This window comes from Ambystoma mexicanum, chromosome 6p (assembly GCF_040938575.1).
Source record: "Ambystoma mexicanum isolate Mex_15411 chromosome 6p, UKY_AmexF1_1, whole genome shotgun sequence".
In the NCBI taxonomy this organism is placed as follows: Eukaryota; Metazoa; Chordata; class Amphibia; order Caudata; family Ambystomatidae; genus Ambystoma; species Ambystoma mexicanum.
Genome location: NC_090935.1, coordinates 484,605,317 through 484,624,242, shown reverse-complemented (window position 1 = coordinate 484,624,242; position 18,926 = coordinate 484,605,317). Strand labels below are relative to the sequence as shown.

Genomic DNA, 18,926 nt, shown 5'->3' with positions numbered 1-18,926 from the left:
AGTGGGTCCGTGGGCTGGCGTCCCGGGGCCAGCAGGGTGTCCTGTGACACTGTTGGGCCCGTTTCCTTGCTTCGTTTGGGACCTCTTTCTTTTCCTCGTATCCCAAGTCTGTTCCTTCGCTATCTTATTATACATGTGTATTTTTTTTTTTTTTTTTTTTTTTGGCGCTCACGCGAGCGTTTCCCTTTCTGTTTGACTGTCACTTTGTGGGAGACACGGGGATCTCGGGGATTCCCTTTTCCCTTTTTTTTTTTTGAATGTCACGTCCTTTGTGGGAGACACGGGGTTTCCCTTTCCCTTTTTTTTCGGATGTCACTGTGTGGGAGACACGGGGATTCCCTGGTTTGTGGCCGTTCCCTTCCCGACCCCCGACAGAACACCTTACTTGGTGGGGTGTGGCCGCCGCGGTCCGTTGTCTTCCTTTCTTCCTGCTGCCGATGGCGGGATGAAGAGGTGGATCAGCTGGGCCTGCTGCGCTGACGCGGGTGCTGCAGACGCGGTCTTCTCCCTTCTTGTCCGGCGGCTCCGCAGCCGCTGGTCCTTCCCTCCAGAGGCGCACGGGCCTCTTGGTGGATGCCAGGCACACGGGCCCGCGAGGTCGTTCCTCCTGGTCTGCTGCCGTCGGTTCCTCCACTGGGCTCACGGCCCTCCTACGTTGCTGGGCGCACGGGCCCCCCTCCGCTGCAGGCGCACAGGCCCTCGGGCACACGGGCCCCCGAATGCGGCTGGGCACACGGGCCCCCAATCACCGCTGGGCGCACGGGCCCTCAATCACTGCAGGCACACGGGCCCCCGGATGCTGCTGGGCACACGGGCCCTCCGGCAGGCACACAGGCCACTGCACTATTGTAGGGCGCACAGGCCCGCTAAAGCTGTTGGGCACACGGGCCCGATGACACTGGGCGCGCAGGCCCGCTGTAGGGCGCACGGGCCCACCTCCCACTGCCGGGCACACGGGCCCACCACGAGGGCACACCGGCCCATTTACTCTGGGCGCACAGGCCCGCTGCAGAGCTCACAGGCCCACCTCCTCTTGCCGGGCGCTCTGGCCCACCGTTGTTCCGAGCTCACATGCTCACTGCAGGGCTCACGGGCCCCTCACTGCTGCTGGGCACACGGGCCCACTGCTGCTGGGCACACGGGCCCATCACTGCTGCTGGGCACACGGGCCCACTGCTGCTGGGCACACGGGCCCATCACTGCTGCTGGGCACACGGGCCCCTCGCTCCTTGTTCCCAGGGACTTCTCTCGTCCATTTTCTTCACGGCGTGGGACGTTTCCCTTCGTCGCCAGTTGTTGGGCCCCCTCGTGGGGCTGCTTCAAGTATGCCCAATAACCACACAGGAGCCATTGTGCACTCCAACCTTCGCTTTATTCCTCCATAGCCTTACTGGCTTCCCTCTTCCCTTGCCCCTCCCTTTCCTCCCGCTTCCCGCTCCCTCCCATAGTCCTGGGCTCCCCTCTTAAAGGGGCTCTGTCCCTTTTCCCACTTACAACAAGGTGGTTCTCCCAGGGTGAGGCTCATCCATTGCACACCGGATGTGCTGACCCCTGCGATGTCCCCAAATGCGGGATACTCGACTGCATAATTTCTGGTAGTGGGGGACTGCGTTCGCGCTTTCCCCTGATCTTTGGTTTCAAAAAATAGAACAAAAAAAAATGACTTGTCGGCCTGCTGGTTGCTGTTGCTGCTCCAGGCCTGGCTGTCCTGCACTATGGAGCCCTGGCCTACAGATGGCATGCCTCATGCAAAGCCCTCTGCCGAAAGGGATGCTGGGAGATCACTGTCTCCCCACTCTGGAGGCTGGCCCAGGGAGGTGGCAGAAGGCCCCGTCTTGTCGGAAGGCCGGCCAGGCCCTGCAGCCTTTCCCAGGGCTGCAGGCCTGTCGCCCCTTCAGCCTCACCCTGGCCTTTGCGGGCTGCTAGCCTTGCCAAGCCCCCTCGGCCTGGGCCCGGCGAGGGCTCTGCCCGGCGAGGGGTCTGACCGCGTTTGGGAGCGTTCGGGAAGGCGTGAGGGGCTTGGGGCGCGATACCCTGCTCCCAAAGGCCTTAGGCCTGGTTTGCTCTATGCCCACATGAATTGATTTCTGCTTCTCTTTCCACCAGCAGGCACCCCGGACGACACTGACTATGCCAGAGAAGGAACGACTGCAAGCATGCGCAACAACACAGGGCCCTGCTGGCCTCTGACCCTGGGCGAAAGGGGGGACCGGAGGAGGAGGAGGAGGAGGAGCAGAAGAAGAGCAGCAGAAAAAGAAAGGGGGATAGAAAAAAAAAAACAAAAGCCAAGCCGTACGGAGGAGGAGGAGGAGGAGGAGAAGAAGGAGCTGCAGCAGAAAAAGAAAGGGTCGAAAAAAATACAAATGCCAAGCAACAAAAGGCCTTCCCCCTCCCTTTTTGGGCCTGTACGATGGGTGGGCGGCCGGCTGCCATCACCAGATGCAAATCTCGCTGGAAACGGAGCATTGTGGGAAAGCCGTTCCGCACGATGCCACCCTGTGTCTCCAGTGCCACACAAGAGGGGCCAGCCGTGCTGTTCCTGAACCAACTCATACTTACCTGGCAGGGGAGACACCATGATCACTAAGGTGGTTCTCCCAGGGTGAGGCTCATCCATTGCACACCGGATGTGCTGACCCCTGCGATGTCCCCAAATGCGGGATACTCGACTGCATAATTTCTGGTAGTGGGGGACTGCGTTCGCGCTTTCCCCTGATCTTTGGTTTCAAAAAATAGAACAAAAAAAAATGACTTGTCGGCCTGCTGGTTGCTGTTGCTGCTCCAGGCCTGGCTGTCCTGCACTATGGAGCCCTGGCCTACAGATGGCATGCCTCATGCAAAGCCCTCTGCCGAAAGGGATGCTGGGAGATCACTGTCTCCCCACTCTGGAGGCTGGCCCAGGGAGGTGGCAGAAGGCCCCGTCTTGTCGGAAGGCCGGCCAGGCCCTGCAGCCTTTCCCAGGGCTGCAGGCCTGTCGCCCCTTCAGCCTCACCCTGGCCTTTGCGGGCTGCTAGCCTTGCCAAGCCCCCTCGGCCTGGGCCCGGCGAGGGCTCTGCCCGGCGAGGGGTCTGACCGCGTTTGGGAGCGTTCGGGAAGGCGTGAGGGGCTTGGGGCGCGATACCCTGCTCCCAAAGGCCTTAGGCCTGGTTTGCTCTATGCCCACATGAATTGATTTCTGCTTCTCTTTCCACCAGCAGGCACCCCGGACGACACTGACTATGCCAGAGAAGGAACGACTGCAAGCATGCGCAACAACACAGGGCCCTGCTGGCCTCTGACCCTGGGCGAAAGGGGCGACCGGAGGAGGAGGAGGAGGAGGAGGAGGAGGAGCAGAAGAAGAGCAGCAGAAAAAGAAAGGGGGATAGAAAAAAAAAAAACAAAAGCCAAGCCGTACGGAGGAGGAGGAGGAGGAGGAGGAGAAGAAGGAGCTGCAGCAGAAAAAGAAAGGGTCGAAAAAAATACAAATGCCAAGCAACAAAAGGCCTTCCCCCTCCCTTTTTGGGCCTGTACGATGGGTGGGCGGCCGGCTGCCATCACCAGATGCAAATCTCGCTGGAAACGGAGCATTGTGGGAAAGCCGTTCCGCACGATGCCACCCTGTGTCTCCAGTGCCACACAAGAGGGGCCAGCCGTGCTGTTCCTGAACCAACTCATACTTACCTGGCAGGGGAGACACCATGATCACTAAGGTGGTTCTCCCAGGGTGAGGCTCATCCATTGCACACCGGATGTGCTGACCCCTGCGATGTCCCCAAATGCGGGATACTCGACTGCATAATTTCTGGTAGTGGGGGACTGCGTTCGCGCTTTCCCCTGATCTTTGGTTTCAAAAAATAGAACAAAAAAAAATGACTTGTCGGCCTGCTGGTTGCTGTTGCTGCTCCAGGCCTGGCTGTCCTGCACTATGGAGCCCTGGCCTACAGATGGCATGCCTCATGCAAAGCCCTCTGCCGAAAGGGATGCTGGGAGATCACTGTCTCCCCACTCTGGAGGCTGGCCCAGGGAGGTGGCAGAAGGCCCCGTCTTGTCGGAAGGCCGGCCAGGCCCTGCAGCCTTTCCCAGGGCTGCAGGCCTGTCGCCCCTTCAGCCTCACCCTGGCCTTTGCGGGCTGCTAGCCTTGCCAAGCCCCCTCGGCCTGGGCCCGGCGAGGGCTCTGCCCGGCGAGGGGTCTGACCGCGTTTGGGAGCGTTCGGGAAGGCGTGAGGGGCTTGGGGCGCGATACCCTGCTCCCAAAGGCCTTAGGCCTGGTTTGCTCTATGCCCACATGAATTGATTTCTGCTTCTCTTTCCACCAGCAGGCACCCCGGACGACACTGACTATGCCAGAGAAGGAACGACTGCAAGCATGCGCAACAACACAGGGCCCTGCTGGCCTCTGACCCTGGGCGAAAGGGGCGACCGGAGGAGGAGGAGGAGGAGGAGGAGGAGGAGGAGGAGGAGCAGAAGAAGAGCAGCAGAAAAAGAAAGGGGGATAGAAAAAAAAAACAAAAGCCAAGCCGTACGGAGGAGGAGGAGGAGGAGGAGAAGAAGGAGCTGCAGCAGAAAAAGAAAGGGTCGAAAAAAATACAAATGCCAAGCAACAAAAGGCCTTCCCCCTCCCTTTTTGGGCCTGTACGATGGGTGGGCGGCCGGCTGCCATCACCAGATGCAAATCTCGCTGGAAACTGAGCATTGTGGGAAAGCCGTTCCGCACGATGCCACCCTGTGTCTCCAGTGCCACACAAGAGGGGCCAGCCGTGCTGTTCCTGAACCAACTCATACTTACCTGGCAGGGGAGACACCATGATCACTAAGGTGGTTCTCCCAGGGTGAGGCTCATCCATTGCACACCGGATGTGCTGACCCCTGCGATGTCCCCAAATGCGGGATACTCGACTGCATAATTTCTGGTAGTGGGGGACTGCGTTCGCGCTTTCCCCTGATCTTTGGTTTCAAAAAATAGAACAAAAAAAAATGACTTGTCGGCCTGCTGGTTGCTGTTGCTGCTCCAGGCCTGGCTGTCCTGCACTATGGAGCCCTGGCCTACAGATGGCATGCCTCATGCAAAGCCCTCTGCCGAAAGGGATGCTGGGAGATCACTGTCTCCCCACTCTGGAGGCTGGCCCAGGGAGGTGGCAGAAGGCCCCGTCTTGTCGGAAGGCCGGCCAGGCCCTGCAGCCTTTCCCAGGGCTGCAGGCCTGTCGCCCCTTCAGCCTCACCCTGGCCTTTGCGGGCTGCTAGCCTTGCCAAGCCCCCTCGGCCTGGGCCCGGCGAGGGGTCTGACCGCGTTTGGGAGCGTTCGGGAAGGCGTGAGGGGCTTGGGGCGCGATACCCTGCTCCCAAAGGCCTTAGGCCTGGTTTGCTCTATGCCCACATGAATTGATTTCTGCTTCTCTTTCCACCAGCAGGCACCCCGGACGACACTGACTATGCCAGAGAAGGAACGACTGCAAGCATGCGCAACAACACAGGGCCCTGCTGGCCTCTGACCCTGGGCGAAAGGGGCGACCGGAGGAGGAGGAGGAGGAGGAGGAGGAGCAGAAGAAGAGCAGCAGAAAAAGAAAGGGGGATAGAAAAAAAAAAACAAAAGCCAAGCCGTACGGAGGAGGAGGAGGAGGAGGAGGAGAAGAAGGAGCTGCAGCAGAAAAAGAAAGGGTCGAAAAAAATACAAATGCCAAGCAACAAAAGGCCTTCCCCCTCCCTTTTTGGGCCTGTACGATGGGTGGGCGGCCGGCTGCCATCACCAGATGCAAATCTCGCTGGAAACGGAGCATTGTGGGAAAGCCGTTCCGCACGATGCCACACTGTGTCTCCAGTGCCACACAAGAGGGGCCAGCCGTGCTGTTCCTGAACCAACTCATACTTACCTGGCAGGGGAGACACCATGATCACTAAGGTGGTTCTCCCAGGGTGAGGCTCATCCATTGCACACCGGATGTGCTGACCCCTGCGATGTCCCCAAATGCGGGATACTCGACTGCATAATTTCTGGTAGTGGGGGACTGCGTTCGCGCTTTCCCCTGATCTTTGGTTTCAAAAAATAGAACAAAAAAAAATGACTTGTCGGCCTGCTGGTTGCTGTTGCTGCTCCAGGCCTGGCTGTCCTGCACTATGGAGCCCTGGCCTACAGATGGCATGCCTCATGCAAAGCCCTCTGCCGAAAGGGATGCTGGGAGATCACTGTCTCCCCACTCTGGAGGCTGGCCCAGGGAGGTGGCAGAAGGCCCCGTCTTGTCGGAAGGCCGGCCAGGCCCTGCAGCCTTTCCCAGGGCTGCAGGCCTGTCGCCCCTTCAGCCTCACCCTGGCCTTTGCGGGCTGCTAGCCTTGCCAAGCCCCCTCGGCCTGGGCCCGGCGAGGGGTCTGACCGCGTTTGGGAGCGTTCGGGAAGGCGTGAGGGGCTTGGGGCGCGATACCCTGCTCCCAAAGGCCTTAGGCCTGGTTTGCTCTATGCCCACATGAATTGATTTCTGCTTCTCTTTCCACCAGCAGGCACCCCGGACGACACTGACTATGCCAGAGAAGGAACGACTGCAAGCATGCGCAACAACACAGGGCCCTGCTGGCCTCTGACCCTGGGCGAAAGGGGCGACCGGAGGAGGAGGAGGAGGAGGAGGAGGAGGAGGAGGAGGAGGAGGAGGAGCAGAAGAAGAGCAGCAGAAAAAGAAAGGGGGATAGAAAAAAAAAAACAAAAGCCAAGCCGTACGGAGGAGGAGGAGGAGGAGGAGAAGAAGGAGCTGCAGCAGAAAAAGAAAGGGTCGAAAAAAATACAAATGCCAAGCAACAAAAGGCCTTCCCCCTCCCTTTTTGGGCCTGTACGATGGGTGGGCGGCCGGCTGCCATCACCAGATGCAAATCTCGCTGGAAACTGAGCATTGTGGGAAAGCCGTTCCGCACGATGCCACCCTGTGTCTCCAGTGCCACACAAGAGGGGCCAGCCGTGCTGTTCCTGAACCAACTCATACTTACCTGGCAGGGGAGACACCATGATCACTAAGGTGGTTCTCCCAGGGTGAGGCTCATCCATTGCACACCGGATGTGCTGACCCCTGCGATGTCCCCAAATGCGGGATACTCGACTGCATAATTTCTGGTAGTGGGGGACTGCGTTCGCGCTTTCCCCTGATCTTTGGTTTCAAAAAATAGAACAAAAAAAAATGACTTGTCGGCCTGCTGGTTGCTGTTGCTGCTCCAGGCCTGGCTGTCCTGCACTATGGAGCCCTGGCCTACAGATGGCATGCCTCATGCAAAGCCCTCTGCCGAAAGGGATGCTGGGAGATCACTGTCTCCCCACTCTGGAGGCTGGCCCAGGGAGGTGGCAGAAGGCCCCGTCTTGTCGGAAGGCCGGCCAGGCCCTGCAGCCTTTCCCAGGGCTGCAGGCCTGTCGCCCCTTCAGCCTCACCCTGGCCTTTGCGGGCTGCTAGCCTTGCCAAGCCCCCTCGGCCTGGGCCCGGCGAGGGCTCTGCCCGGCGAGGGGTCTGACCGCGTTTGGGAGCGTTCGGGAAGGCGTGAGGGGCTTGGGGCGCGATACCCTGCTCCCAAAGGCCTTAGGCCTGGTTTGCTCTATGCCCACATGAATTGATTTCTGCTTCTCTTTCCACCAGCAGGCACCCCGGACGACACTGACTATGCCAGAGAAGGAACGACTGCAAGCATGCGCAACAACACAGGGCCCTGCTGGCCTCTGACCCTGGGCGAAAGGGGCGACCGGAGGAGGAGGAGGAGGAGGAGGAGGAGGAGGAGGAGGAGCAGAAGAAGAGCAGCAGAAAAAGAAAGGGGGATAGAAAAAAAAAAACAAAAGCCAAGCCGTACGGAGGAGGAGGAGGAGGAGGAGGAGAAGAAGGAGCTGCAGCAGAAAAAGAAAGGGTCGAAAAAAATACAAATGCCAAGCAACAAAAGGCCTTCCCCCTCCCTTTTTGGGCCTGTACGATGGGTGGGCGGCCGGCTGCCATCACCAGATGCAAATCTCGCTGGAAACGGAGCATTGTGGGAAAGCCGTTCCGCACGATGCCACCCTGTGTCTCCAGTGCCACACAAGAGGGGCCAGCCGTGCTGTTCCTGAACCAACTCATACTTACCTGGCAGGGGAGACACCATGATCACTAAGGTGGTTCTCCCAGGGTGAGGCTCATCCATTGCACACCGGATGTGCTGACCCCTGCGATGTCCCCAAATGCGGGATACTCGACTGCATAATTTCTGGTAGTGGGGGACTGCGTTCGCGCTTTCCCCTGATCTTTGGTTTCAAAAAATAGAACAAAAAAAAATGACTTGTCGGCCTGCTGGTTGCTGTTGCTGCTCCAGGCCTGGCTGTCCTGCACTATGGAGCCCTGGCCTACAGATGGCATGCCTCATGCAAAGCCCTCTGCCGAAAGGGATGCTGGGAGATCACTGTCTCCCCACTCTGGAGGCTGGCCCAGGGAGGTGGCAGAAGGCCCCGTCTTGTCGGAAGGCCGGCCAGGCCCTGCAGCCTTTCCCAGGGCTGCAGGCCTGTCGCCCCTTCAGCCTCACCCTGGCCTTTGCGGGCTGCTAGCCTTGCCAAGCCCCCTCGGCCTGGGCCCGGCGAGGGCTCTGCCCGGCGAGGGGTCTGACCGCGTTTGGGAGCGTTCGGGAAGGCGTGAGGGGCTTGGGGCGCGATACCCTGCTCCCAAAGGCCTTAGGCCTGGTTTGCTCTATGCCCACATGAATTGATTTCTGCTTCTCTTTCCACCAGCAGGCACCCCGGACGACACTGACTATGCCAGAGAAGGAACGACTGCAAGCATGCGCAACAACACAGGGCCCTGCTGGCCTCTGACCCTGGGCGAAAGGGGCGACCGGAGGAGGAGGAGGAGGAGGAGGAGGAGGAGGAGGAGCAGAAGAAGAGCAGCAGAAAAAGAAAGGGGGATAGAAAAAAAAAAACAAAAGCCAAGCCGTACGGAGGAGGAGGAGGAGGAGGAGGAGGAGGAGAAGAAGGAGCTGCAGCAGAAAAAGAAAGGGTCGAAAAAAATACAAATGCCAAGCAACAAAAGGCCTTCCCCCTCCCTTTTTGGGCCTGTACGATGGGTGGGCGGCCGGCTGCCATCACCAGATGCAAATCTCGCTGGAAACGGAGCATTGTGGGAAAGCCGTTCCGCACGATGCCACCCTGTGTCTCCAGTGCCACACAAGAGGGGCCAGCCGTGCTGTTCCTGAACCAACTCATACTTACCTGGCAGGGGAGACACCATGATCACTAAGGTGGTTCTCCCAGGGTGAGGCTCATCCATTGCACACCGGATGTGCTGACCCCTGCGATGTCCCCAAATGCGGGATACTCGACTGCATAATTTCTGGTAGTGGGGGACTGCGTTCGCGCTTTCCCCTGATCTTTGGTTTCAAAAAATAGAACAAAAAAAAATGACTTGTCGGCCTGCTGGTTGCTGTTGCTGCTCCAGGCCTGGCTGTCCTGCACTATGGAGCCCTGGCCTACAGATGGCATGCCTCATGCAAAGCCCTCTGCCGAAAGGGATGCTGGGAGATCACTGTCTCCCCACTCTGGAGGCTGGCCCAGGGAGGTGGCAGAAGGCCCCGTCTTGTCGGAAGGCCGGCCAGGCCCTGCAGCCTTTCCCAGGGCTGCAGGCCTGTCGCCCCTTCAGCCTCACCCTGGCCTTTGCGGGCTGCTAGCCTTGCCAAGCCCCCTCGGCCTGGGCCCGGCGAGGGCTCTGCCCGGCGAGGGGTCTGACCGCGTTTGGGAGCGTTCGGGAAGGCGTGAGGGGCTTGGGGCGCGATACCCTGCTCCCAAAGGCCTTAGGCCTGGTTTGCTCTATGCCCACATGAATTGATTTCTGCTTCTCTTTCCACCAGCAGGCACCCCGGACGACACTGACTATGCCAGAGAAGGAACGACTGCAAGCATGCGCAACAACACAGGGCCCTGCTGGCCTCTGACCCTGGGCGAAAGGGGGGACCGGAGGAGGAGGAGGAGGAGGAGCAGAAGAAGAGCAGCAGAAAAAGAAAGGGGGATAGAAAAAAAAAAACAAAAGCCAAGCCGTACGGAGGAGGAGGAGGAGAAGGAGCTGCAGCAGAAAAAGAAAGGGTCGAAAAAAATACAAATGCCAAGCAACAAAAGGCCTTCCCCCTCCCTTTTTGGGCCTGTACGATGGGTGGGCGGCCGGCTGCCATCACCAGATGCAAATCTCGCTGGAAACGGAGCATTGTGGGAAAGCCGTTCCGCACGATGCCACCCTGTGTCTCCAGTGCCACACAAGAGGGGCCAGCCGTGCTGTTCCTGAACCAACTCATACTTACCTGGCAGGGGAGACACCATGATAACAAATGCCAGGGAGATGGAAAAGTTCATCGCAGATTTTGGCCTTCAGGGGGTGGTGCCTGCATTGTGGAACCCAAGGACAATCCACAACCTGATCCGGTCCCAAGACACCACAGATCCCATTGAGGACCTGCCAGCGGCCACAGTTACCCAGGTGTGGGAAAATGTGGCATCAAACAAACTCCTGAATATTCACAAGGACATTGCCTGGCTGACGGTGAGGGGGGCACTATCTGTGCGAGCATTCATGAACAGACGGGGCCTCTGCCCACACAGGAGCTGCCCAAGGGGGTGCCCGGCAGAGGAAACAGCGTACCACCTCTTCTGGGCATGCCCCTTTGCAAGGAAACTGCGCAGGGCCCTGAACACTGAGTTGAGTGCTCACATCCCACCCCAAGACATTATACACCAGTCTGTGCTGTATGGACTCTTTGCACAGACCCACACACTAGAGGCAATACAGAACGGCTGGAGGATCCTCTGCTGCATGAAGGACATTCTCCTCTACGCAAGGAAACGCCTGGTCCTCAATGATGAGCTGCTGACAACCGAAGCCTGTCGCAGGATGGTCCACGGCCTGCTAAGAGACTACGAAATCAAGGACAGCCTGGAAGATGGGGGCCCTGAGTAAAACCCCCAGCCCAGGCAATCATCCAAAAATAAAATAAAGAAAAAGAGAACTCTTTGCCTACTCAGGCAAAATACGAACACTTTGTAAACCACAGACTCTGAACAGAAAATATATATGTACCCACCCAAATGCCCAAAGTAAAATTGAAACCACCCCTTCTGCTTTGAGGGGGGAATGTAATTGCCACAAAAGTCTTCTTATTGAATTGAATTTATTACCCTTGTATCATCTTTAAGCACTTAATAAAGATATTTTTACAAAAAAAAAAAAAAGGTGGTTCTCCCAGGGTGAGGCTCATCCATTGCACACCGGATGTGCTGACCCCTGCGATGTCCCCAAATGCGGGATACTCGACTGCATAATTTCTGGTAGTGGGGGACTGCGTTCGCGCTTTCCCCTGATCTTTGGTTTCAAAAAATAGAACAAAAAAAAATGACTTGTCGGCCTGCTGGTTGCTGTTGCTGCTCCAGGCCTGGCTGTCCTGCACTATGGAGCCCTGGCCTACAGATGGCATGCCTCATGCAAAGCCCTCTGCCGAAAGGGATGCTGGGAGATCACTGTCTCCCCACTCTGGAGGCTGGCCCAGGGAGGTGGCAGAAGGCCCCGTCTTGTCGGAAGGCCGGCCAGGCCCTGCAGCCTTTCCCAGGGCTGCAGGCCTGTCGCCCCTTCAGCCTCACCCTGGCCTTTGCGGGCTGCTAGCCTTGCCAAGCCCCCTCGGCCTGGGCCCGGCGAGGGCTCTGCCCGGCGAGGGGTCTGACCGCGTTTGGGAGCGTTCGGGGCTTGGGGCGCGATACCCTGCTCCCAAAGGCCTTAGGCCTGGTTTGCTCTATGCCCACATGAATTGATTTCTGCTTCTCTTTCCACCAGCAGGCACCCCGGACGACACTGACTATGCCAGAGAAGGAACGACTGCAAGCATGCGCAACAACACAGGGCCCTGCTGGCCTCTGACCCTGGGCGAAAGGGGCGACCGGAGGAGGAGGAGGAGGAGGAGGAGGAGGAGGAGGAGGAGGAGGAGGAGCAGAAGAAGAGCAGCAGAAAAAGAAAGGGGGATAGAAAAAAAAAAACAAAAGCCAAGCCGTACGGAGGAGGAGGAGGAGGAGGAGAAGAAGGAGCTGCAGCAGAAAAAGAAAGGGTCGAAAAAAATACAAATGCCAAGCAACAAAAGGCCTTCCCCCTCCCTTTTTGGGCCTGTACGATGGGTGGGCGGCCGGCTGCCATCACCAGATGCAAATCTCGCTGGAAACGGAGCATTGTGGGAAAGCCGTTCCGCACGATGCCACCCTGTGTCTCCAGTGCCACACAAGAGGGGCCAGCCGTGCTGTTCCTGAACCAACTCATACTTACCTGGCAGGGGAGACACCATGATCACTAAGGTGGTTCTCCCAGGGTGAGGCTCATCCATTGCACACCGGATGTGCTGACCCCTGCGATGTCCCCAAATGCGGGATACTCGACTGCATAATTTCTGGTAGTGGGGGACTGCGTTCGCGCTTTCCCCTGATCTTTGGTTTCAAAAAATAGAACAAAAAAAAATGACTTGTCGGCCTGCTGGTTGCTGTTGCTGCTCCAGGCCTGGCTGTCCTGCACTATGGAGCCCTGGCCTACAGATGGCATGCCTCATGCAAAGCCCTCTGCCGAAAGGGATGCTGGGAGATCACTGTCTCCCCACTCTGGAGGCTGGCCCAGGGAGGTGGCAGAAGGCCCCGTCTTGTCGGAAGGCCGGCCAGGCCCTGCAGCCTTTCCCAGGGCTGCAGGCCTGTCGCCCCTTCAGCCTCACCCTGGCCTTTGCGGGCTGCTAGCCTTGCCAAGCCCCCTCGGCCTGGGCCCGGCGAGGGCTCTGCCCGGCGAGGGGTCTGACCGCGTTTGGGAGCGTTCGGGAAGGCGTGAGGGGCTTGGGGCGCGATACCCTGCTCCCAAAGGCCTTAGGCCTGGTTTGCTCTATGCCCACATGAATTGATTTCTGCTTCTCTTTCCACCAGCAGGCACCCCGGACGACACTGACTATGCCAGAGAAGGAACGACTGCAAGCATGCGCAACAACACAGGGCCCTGCTGGCCTCTGACCCTGGGCGAAAGGGGGGACCGGAGGAGGAGGAGGAGCAGAAGAAGAGCAGCAGAAAAAGAAAGGGGGATAGAAAAAAAAAAACAAAAGCCAAGCCGTACGGAGGAGGAGGAGGAGGAGGAGAAGAAGGAGCTGCAGCAGAAAAAGAAAGGGTCGAAAAAAATACAAATGCCAAGCAACAAAAGGCCTTCCCCCTCCCTTTTTGGGCCTGTACGATGGGTGGGCGGCCGGCTGCCATCACCAGATGCAAATCTCGCTGGAAACGGAGCATTGTGGGAAAGCCGTTCCGCACGATGCCACCCTGTGTCTCCAGTGCCACACAAGAGGGGCCAGCCGTGCTGTTCCTGAACCAACTCATACTTACCTGGCAGGGGAGACACCATGATAACAAATGCCAGGGAGATGGAAAAGTTCATCGCAGATTTTGGCCTTCAGGGGGTGGTGCCTGCATTGTGGAACCCAAGGACAATCCACAACCTGATCCGGTCCCAAGACACCACAGATCCCATTGAGGACCTGCCAGCGGCCACAGTTACCCAGGTGTGGGAAAATGTGGCATCAAACAAACTCCTGAATATTCACAAGGACATTGCCTGGCTGACGGTGAGGGGGGCACTATCTGTGCGAGCATTCATGAACAGACGGGGCCTCTGCCCACACAGGAGCTGCCCAAGGGGGTGCCCGGCAGAGGAAACAGCGTACCACCTCTTCTGGGCATGCCCCTTTGCAAGGAAACTGCGCAGGGCCCTGAACACTGAGTTGAGTGCTCACATCCCACCCCAAGACATTATACACCAGTCTGTGCTGTATGGACTCTTTGCACAGACCCACACACTAGAGGCAATACAGAACGGCTGGAGGATCCTCTGCTGCATGAAGGACATTCTCCTCTACGCAAGGAAACGCCTGGTCCTCAATGATGAGCTGCTGACAACCGAAGCCTGTTGCAGGATGGTCCACGGCCTGCTAAGAGACTACGAAATCAAGGACAGCCTGGAAGATGGGGGCCCTGAGTAAAACCCCCAGCCCAGGCAATCATCCAAAAATAAAATAAAGAAAAAGAGAACTCTTTGCCTACTCAGGCAAAATACGAACACTTTGTAAACCACAGACTCTGAACAGAAAATATATATGTACCCACCCAAATGCCCAAAGTAAAATTGAAACCACCCCTTCTGCTTTGAGGGGGGAATGTAATTGCCACAAAAGTCTTCTTATTGAATTGAATTTATTACCCTTGTATCATCTTTAAGCACTTAATAAAGATATTTTTACAAAAAAAAAAAAAAGGTGGTTCTCCCAGGGTGAGGCTCATCCATTGCACACCGGATGTGCTGACCCCTGCGATGTCCCCAAATGCGGGATACTCGACTGCATAATTTCTGGTAGTGGGGGACTGCGTTCGCGCTTTCCCCTGATCTTTGGTTTCAAAAAATAGAACAAAAAAAAATGACTTGTCGGCCTGCTGGTTGCTGTTGCTGCTCCAGGCCTGGCTGTCCTGCACTATGGAGCCCTGGCCTACAGATGGCATGCCTCATGCAAAGCCCTCTGCCGAAAGGGATGCTGGGAGATCACTGTCTCCCCACTCTGGAGGCTGGCCCAGGGAGGTGGCAGAAGGCCCCGTCTTGTCGGAAGGCCGGCCAGGCCCTGCAGCCTTTCCCAGGGCTGCAGGCCTGTCGCCCCTTCAGCCTCACCCTGGCCTTTGCGGGCTGCTAGCCTTGCCAAGCCCCCTCGGCCTGGGCCCGGCGAGGGCTCTGCCCGGCGAGGGGTCTGACCGCGTTTGGGAGCGTTCGGGAAGGCGTGAGGGGCTTGGGGCGCGATACCCTGCTCCCAAAGGCCTTAGGCCTGGTTTGCTCTATGCCCACATGAATTGATTTCTGCTTCTCTTTCCACCAGCAGGCACCCCGGACGACACTGACTATGCCAGAGAAGGAACGACTGCAAGCATGCGCAACAACACAGGGCCCTGCTGGCCTCTGACCCTGGGCGAAAGGGGCGACCGGAGGAGGAGGAGGAGGAGGAGGAGGAGGAGGAGGAGGAGGAGCAGAAGAAGAGCAGCAGAAAAAGAAAGGGGGATAGAAAAAAAAAAACAAAAGCCAAGCCGTACGGAGGAGGAGGAGGAGGAGGAGAAGAAGGAGCTGCAGCAGAAAAAGAAAGGGTCGAAAAAAATACAAATGCCAAGCAACAAAAGGCCTTCCCCCTCCCTTTTTGGGCCTGTACGATGGGTGGGCGGCCGGCTGCCATCACCAGATGCAAATCTCGCTGGAAACGGAGCATTGTGGGAAAGCCGTTCCGCACGATGCCACCCTGTGTCTCCAGTGCCACACAAGAGGGGCCAGCCGTGCTGTTCCTGAACCAACTCATACTTACCTGGCAGGGGAGACACCATGATCACTAAGGTGGTTCTCCCAGGGTGAGGCTCATCCATTGCACACCGGATGTGCTGACCCCTGCGATGTCCCCAAATGCGGGATACTCGACTGCATAATTTCTGGTAGTGGGGGACTGCGTTCGCGCTTTCCCCTGATCTTTGGTTTCAAAAAATAGAACAAAAAAAAATGACTTGTCGGCCTGCTGGTTGCTGTTGCTGCTCCAGGCCTGGCTGTCCTGCACTATGGAGCCCTGGCCTACAGATGGCATGCCTCATGCAAAGCCCTCTGCCGAAAGGGATGCTGGGAGATCACTGTCTCCCCACTCTGGAGGCTGGCCCAGGGAGGTGGCAGAAGGCCCAGTCTTGTCGGAAGGCCGGCCAGGCCCTGCAGCCTTTCCCAGGGCTGCAGGCCTGTCGCCCCTTCAGCCTCACCCTGGCCTTTGCGGGCTGCTAGCCTTGCCAAGCCCCCTCGGCCTGGGCCCGGCGAGGGCTCTGCCCGGCGAGGGGTCTGACCGCGTTTGGGAGCGTTCGGGAAGGCGTGAGGGGCTTGGGGCGCGATACCCTGCTCCCAAAGGCCTTAGGCCTGGTTTGCTCTATGCCCACATGAATTGATTTCTGCTTCTCTTTCCACCAGCAGGCACCCCGGACGACACTGACTATGCCAGAGAAGGAACGACTGCAAGCATGCGCAACAACACAGGGCCCTGCTGGCCTCTGACCCTGGGCGAAAGGGGCGACCGGAGGAGGAGGAGGAGGAGGAGGAGGAGGAGGAGGAGCAGAAGAAGAGCAGCAGAAAAAGAAAGGGGGATAGAAAAAAAAAAACAAAAGCCAAGCCGTACGGAGGAGGAGGAGGAGGAGGAGGAGAAGAAGGAGCTGCAGCAGAAAAAGAAAGGGTCGAAAAAAATACAAATGCCAAGCAACAAAAGGCCTTCCCCCTCCCTTTTTGGGCCTGTACGATGGGTGGGCGGCCGGCTGCCATCACCAGATGCAAATCTCGCTGGAAACGGAGCATTGTGGGAAAGCCGTTCCGCACGATGCCACCCTGTGTCTCCAGTGCCACACAAGAGGGGCCAGCCGTGCTGTTCCTGAACCAACTCATACTTACCTGGCAGGGGAGACACCATGATCACTAAGGTGGTTCTCCCAGGGTGAGGCTCATCCATTGCACACCGGATGTGCTGACCCCTGCGATGTCCCCAAATGCGGGATACTCGACTGCATAATTTCTGGTAGTGGGGGACTGCGTTCGCGCTTTCCCCTGATCTTTGGTTTAAAAAAATAGAACAAAAAAAAATGACTTGTCGGCCTGCTGGTTGCTGTTGCTGCTCCAGGCCTGGCTGTCCTGCACTATGGAGCCCTGGCCTACAGATGGCATGCCTCATGCAAAGCCCTCTGCCGAAAGGGATGCTGGGAGATCACTGTCTCCCCACTCTGGAGGCTGGCCCAGGGAGGTGGCAGAAGGCCCCGTCTTGTCGGAAGGCCGGCCAGGCCCTGCAGCCTTTCCCAGGGCTGCAGGCCTGTCGCCCCTTCAGCCTCACCCTGGCCTTTGCGGGCTGCTAGCCTTGCCAAGCCCCCTCGGCCTGGGCCCGGCGAGGGCTCTGCCCGGCGAGGGGTCTGACCGCGTTTGGGAGCGTTCGGGAAGGCGTGAGGGGCTTGGGGCGCGATACCCTGCTCCCAAAGGCCTTAGGCCTGGTTTGCTCTATGCCCACATGAATTGATTTCTGCTTCTCTTTCCACCAGCAGGCACCCCGGACGACACTGACTATGCCAGAGAAGGAACGACTGCAAGCATGCGCAACAACACAGGGCCCTGCTGGCCTCTGACCCTGGGCGAAAGGGGCGACCGGAGGAGGAGGAGGAGGAGGAGGAGGAGGAGGAGGAGGAGGAGGAGGAGGAGGAGGAGGAGGAGCAGAAGAAGAGCAGCAGAAAAAGAAAGGGGGATAGAAAAAAAAAAACAAAAGCCAAGCCGTACGGAGGAGGAGGAGGAGGAGGAGAAGAAGGAGCTGCAGCAGAAAAAGAAAGGGTCGAAAAAAATACAAATGCCAAGCAACAAAAGGCCTTCCCCCTCCCTTTTTGGGCCTGTACGATGGGTGGGCGGCCGGCTGCCATCACCAGATGCAAATCTCGCTGGAAACTGAGCATTGTGGGAAAGCCGTTCCGCACGATGCCACCCTGTGTCTCCAGTGCCACACAAGAGGGGCCAGCCGTGCTGTTCCTGAACCAACTCATACTTACCTGGCAGGGGAGACACCATGATCACTAAGGTGGTTCTCCCAGGGTGAGGCTCATCCATTGCACACCGGATGTGCTGACCCCTGCGATGTCCCCAAATGCGGGATACTCGACTGCATAATTTCTGGTAGTGGGGGACTGCGTTCGCGCTTTCCCCTGATCTTTGGTTTCAAAAAATAGAACAAAAAAAAATGACTTGTCGGCCTGCTGGTTGCTGTTGCTGCTCCAGGCCTGGCTGTCCTGCACTATGGAGCCCTGGCCTACAGATGGCATGCCTCATGCAAAGCCCTCTGCCGAAAGGGATGCTGGGAGATCACTGTCTCCCCACTCTGGAGGCTGGCCCAGGGAGGTGGCAGAAGGCCCCGTCTTGTCGGAAGGCCGGCCAGGCCCTGCAGCCTTTCCCAGGGCTGCAGGCCTGTCGCCCCTTCAGCCTCACCCTGGCCTTTGCGGGCTGCTAGCCTTGCCAAGCCCCCTCGGCCTGGGCCCGGCGAGGGCTCTGCCCGGCGAGGGGTCTGACCGCGTTTGGGAGCGTTCGGGAAGGCGTGAGGGGCTTGGGGCGCGATACCCTGCTCCCAAAGGCCTTAGGCCTGGTTTGCTCTATGCCCACATGAATTGATTTCTGCTTCTCTTTCCACCAGCAGGCACCCCGGACGACACTGACTATGCCAGAGAAGGAACGACTGCAAGCATGCGCAACAACACAGGGCCCTGCTGGCCTCTGACCCTGGGCGAAAGGGGCGACCGGAGGAGGAGGAGGAGGAGGAGGAGGAGGAGGAGGAGCAGAAGAAGAGCAGCAGAAAAAGAAAGGGGGATAGAAAAAAAAAAACAAAAGCCAAGCCGTACGGAGGAGGAGGAGGAGGAGGAGGAGAAGAAGGAGCTGCAGCAGAAAAAGAAAGGGTCGAAAAAAATACAAATGCCAAGCAACAAAAGGCCTTCCCCCTCCCTTTTTGGGCCTGTACGATGGGTGGGCGGCCGGCTGCCATCACCAGATGCAAATCTCGCTGGAAACGGAGCATTGTGGGAAAGCCGTTCCGCACGATGCCACCCTGTGTCTCCAGTGCCACACAAGAGGGGCCAGCCGTGCTGTTCCTGAACCAACTCATACTTACCTGGCAGGGGAGACACCATGATCACTAAGGTGGTTCTCCCAGGGTGAGGCTCATCCATTGCACACCGGATGTGCTGACCCCTGCGATGTCCCCAAATGCGGGATACTCGACTGCATAATTTCTGGTAGTGGGGGACTGCGTTCGCGCTTTCCCCTGATCTTTGGTTTCAAAAAATAGAACAAAAAAAAATGACTTGTCGGCCTGCTGGTTGCTGTTGCTGCTCCAGGCCTGGCTGTCCTGCACTATGGAGC

General features: G+C 58.0%; 12 non-coding genes and 3 pseudogenes across 12 annotated transcripts; all 15 read left to right on the top strand.

Annotated features, from left to right (window-relative positions):
- Positions 1 to 1,486: 1,486 nt before the first annotated feature.
- Positions 1,487 to 1,627, top strand: LOC138512746 (U1 spliceosomal RNA; annotated as a pseudogene).
- A 924-nt stretch (positions 1,628 to 2,551) lies between these two features.
- Positions 2,552 to 2,715, top strand: LOC138512324 (U1 spliceosomal RNA). Its single transcript, XR_011281171.1, has one exon. It is a non-coding gene; the product is annotated as a U1 spliceosomal RNA (small nuclear RNA).
- A 937-nt stretch (positions 2,716 to 3,652) lies between these two features.
- On the top strand, positions 3,653 to 3,816 carry LOC138512312 (U1 spliceosomal RNA). Its single transcript, XR_011281160.1, has one exon. It is a non-coding gene; the product is annotated as a U1 spliceosomal RNA (small nuclear RNA).
- Positions 3,817 to 4,757: 941 nt separating this feature from the next.
- On the top strand, positions 4,758 to 4,921 carry LOC138512300 (U1 spliceosomal RNA). Its single transcript, XR_011281149.1, has one exon. It is a non-coding gene; the product is annotated as a U1 spliceosomal RNA (small nuclear RNA).
- A 917-nt stretch (positions 4,922 to 5,838) lies between these two features.
- On the top strand, positions 5,839 to 6,002 carry LOC138512287 (U1 spliceosomal RNA). The gene has a single exon (XR_011281137.1). It is a non-coding gene; the product is annotated as a U1 spliceosomal RNA (small nuclear RNA).
- A 935-nt stretch (positions 6,003 to 6,937) lies between these two features.
- Positions 6,938 to 7,101, top strand: LOC138512275 (U1 spliceosomal RNA). The gene has a single exon (XR_011281126.1). It is a non-coding gene; the product is annotated as a U1 spliceosomal RNA (small nuclear RNA).
- Positions 7,102 to 8,046: 945 nt separating this feature from the next.
- Positions 8,047 to 8,210, top strand: LOC138512263 (U1 spliceosomal RNA). Its single transcript, XR_011281115.1, has one exon. It is a non-coding gene; the product is annotated as a U1 spliceosomal RNA (small nuclear RNA).
- A 948-nt stretch (positions 8,211 to 9,158) lies between these two features.
- On the top strand, positions 9,159 to 9,322 carry LOC138512251 (U1 spliceosomal RNA). Its single transcript, XR_011281104.1, has one exon. It is a non-coding gene; the product is annotated as a U1 spliceosomal RNA (small nuclear RNA).
- Positions 9,323 to 11,160: 1,838 nt separating this feature from the next.
- Positions 11,161 to 11,298, top strand: LOC138512753 (U1 spliceosomal RNA; annotated as a pseudogene).
- A 939-nt stretch (positions 11,299 to 12,237) lies between these two features.
- LOC138512239 (U1 spliceosomal RNA) lies at positions 12,238 to 12,401 on the top strand. The gene has a single exon (XR_011281093.1). It is a non-coding gene; the product is annotated as a U1 spliceosomal RNA (small nuclear RNA).
- A 1,841-nt stretch (positions 12,402 to 14,242) lies between these two features.
- On the top strand, positions 14,243 to 14,380 carry LOC138512752 (U1 spliceosomal RNA; annotated as a pseudogene).
- Positions 14,381 to 15,325: 945 nt separating this feature from the next.
- Positions 15,326 to 15,489, top strand: LOC138512225 (U1 spliceosomal RNA). Its single transcript, XR_011281082.1, has one exon. It is a non-coding gene; the product is annotated as a U1 spliceosomal RNA (small nuclear RNA).
- A 942-nt stretch (positions 15,490 to 16,431) lies between these two features.
- Positions 16,432 to 16,595, top strand: LOC138512213 (U1 spliceosomal RNA). The gene has a single exon (XR_011281071.1). It is a non-coding gene; the product is annotated as a U1 spliceosomal RNA (small nuclear RNA).
- A 966-nt stretch (positions 16,596 to 17,561) lies between these two features.
- LOC138512201 (U1 spliceosomal RNA) lies at positions 17,562 to 17,725 on the top strand. The gene has a single exon (XR_011281060.1). It is a non-coding gene; the product is annotated as a U1 spliceosomal RNA (small nuclear RNA).
- Positions 17,726 to 18,667: 942 nt separating this feature from the next.
- LOC138512189 (U1 spliceosomal RNA) lies at positions 18,668 to 18,831 on the top strand. Its single transcript, XR_011281049.1, has one exon. It is a non-coding gene; the product is annotated as a U1 spliceosomal RNA (small nuclear RNA).
- Positions 18,832 to 18,926: the final 95 nt, after the last annotated feature.